Source organism: Oryx dammah, unplaced genomic scaffold, assembly GCF_014754425.2.
Source record: "Oryx dammah isolate SB20612 unplaced genomic scaffold, SCBI_Odam_1.1 HiC_scaffold_7195, whole genome shotgun sequence".
In the NCBI taxonomy this organism is placed as follows: domain Eukaryota; kingdom Metazoa; phylum Chordata; class Mammalia; order Artiodactyla; family Bovidae; genus Oryx; species Oryx dammah.
Genome location: NW_024076899.1, coordinates 1 through 1,712, shown reverse-complemented (window position 1 = coordinate 1,712; position 1,712 = coordinate 1). Strand labels below are relative to the sequence as shown.

General features: G+C 49.7%; 1 long non-coding RNA gene across 1 annotated transcript; it reads left to right on the top strand.

Moving 5' to 3' along the window:
- LOC120860067 lies at positions 1 to 1,146 on the top strand. The gene is made up of 4 exons (XR_005720233.1): positions 1 to 48; positions 467 to 499; positions 638 to 685; positions 849 to 1,146. It is a non-coding gene; the product is annotated as an uncharacterized LOC120860067 (long non-coding RNA).
- The last annotated feature ends 566 nt before the right edge of the window (positions 1,147 to 1,712 follow it).

The following is a 1,712-nucleotide window of genomic DNA, read 5'->3' as shown; positions in this document are numbered from 1 at the left end:
TGGTGGCTGTGGTGGCTGGAGCTGTGATCTGGAGAATGAAGCGCTCAGGTAGGGAAGGGAGGGAGGGCCCTGAGTTTTCTTGTCTCACTGGGGGTTTCAAGCTGAGGTAGAAGTTTACCTGCCTGGTTACTGGAAAGTACCTTCCACACACATGTGGAATCTGGAGCTGATGCTAACATTTTTCTTTTCTAAAGCATTGTGAAAATGAAATACAGATTTTTCACCTTCCTAATTCCAGTTGGGGACCAGATTTCCAGCACTTGAAGGTCAGAAGGGAGGTCCTTGCTGAGGACAGGAGGGCAGGTGGCCCCGTCCTTACACGTCTCCCTTCTCTGTGTTCCCGATCCTAGCATGAGTTTTGACCACAGTTCCAGAAAGTTCTCTGGGGTCCAAGACTAGGGGTTGCTCTAGGATCTCATGACTCAGTCTTCTCCCTGGCCTCTCATGTGATATTTTCTTCTCACAGGTGAAAAAGGAGGGACCTATACCCAGGCTTCAAGTAAGTATGGAGGGGGTGATTCCTGAGACCCTTGTGAGGGTGCAGAATGAGGCCATGGGGTACTTACCCTCCTCAAAGTTCCTTCTCTAGTTTCTCTCCTGTGGGTTCTGACCGTGTCCTGGTCCTGTTCTCCCCCAGGCAATGACAGTGCCCAGGGCTCTGATGTGTCTCTCACGGTTCATAAAGGTGAGACCCAGGAGGGGACTACATTGGAAGGGGAATTGGGACAGAGGGGACACAGTGGGTGGTGGGGATCTTTGAGTGGGACATGTGAGCGTGTGGGGGGCTGTGGAGAATATGAGTGCTTACATGACTGACCTGACTGGTTCCTGATTCTTTTCTCTCACAGTGTGAGACAGTGATGCTGCATCCCGCTATGTGCCATCAGATCCCCGGACCCCTCTTTCTGCAGCTGCATCTGAACCTGTCTGTGCTCCTAGTAGCGTAACTTGAGAAGCTGGGGAGACTGGCCACACCTTCACACCACGCGCCCCCGCCCCCCTGCCCTGACCTGTGTTCTCCTCCCTGATCCACTGTCCTGTTCCAGCAGAGACAGGGCTGGGCCATCTCCATCCCTGTCTTTGCTTCGTATGCACTGAGTAATGATGTCTTATTTCCTTATTGAAAATAAAATCTGTATGTATGAATTTGTTTTTTCTAATTGGTGCCATGAAGGGGGATCAGATAATAAAGGTAAGGATTCTTAAAGTTTCAAAGAGGAAATAAATTGAAATACTAAGAACCTTCCAGATCCATCCACATTTGTTGTGCTGAGTCAGTTGCAGGAAGGAAAGGTGGATGCTGTGAGGAGCTGAGTGTGGACAGGGCTGTGCCCAGTGATCAGCGCCTGGTGGGCAGGCATGGACTGCCCATGCACCGCCTATGATCACGCCTGGACTGGGTCCTCATCTCCATTCCTTTGTCTTTGTCCCTTCAGTAAATCCTTGTCCCACCAAAGACCTGTGATCAAGGATTCAGAAGTCACCTGGGCCTTGTTGTATCTCCAGGACCATGGGCAAGGTGCGTTTCTTAAATGGTTAAGCTAGGATCAGGCCTTGGTCCAATCCTTAGCTCCTGTCATTTTGGAATGTGTTTATATTGTGCTTATTTAGTTATTGCTCTTATTGTTGGTGTAATAGCTGTTCTTTTTCATATGTAGAGTCCTTCTCTCATTCATCTCTGGGTGACCCCATCTCTGACAGCATCAGGGGTC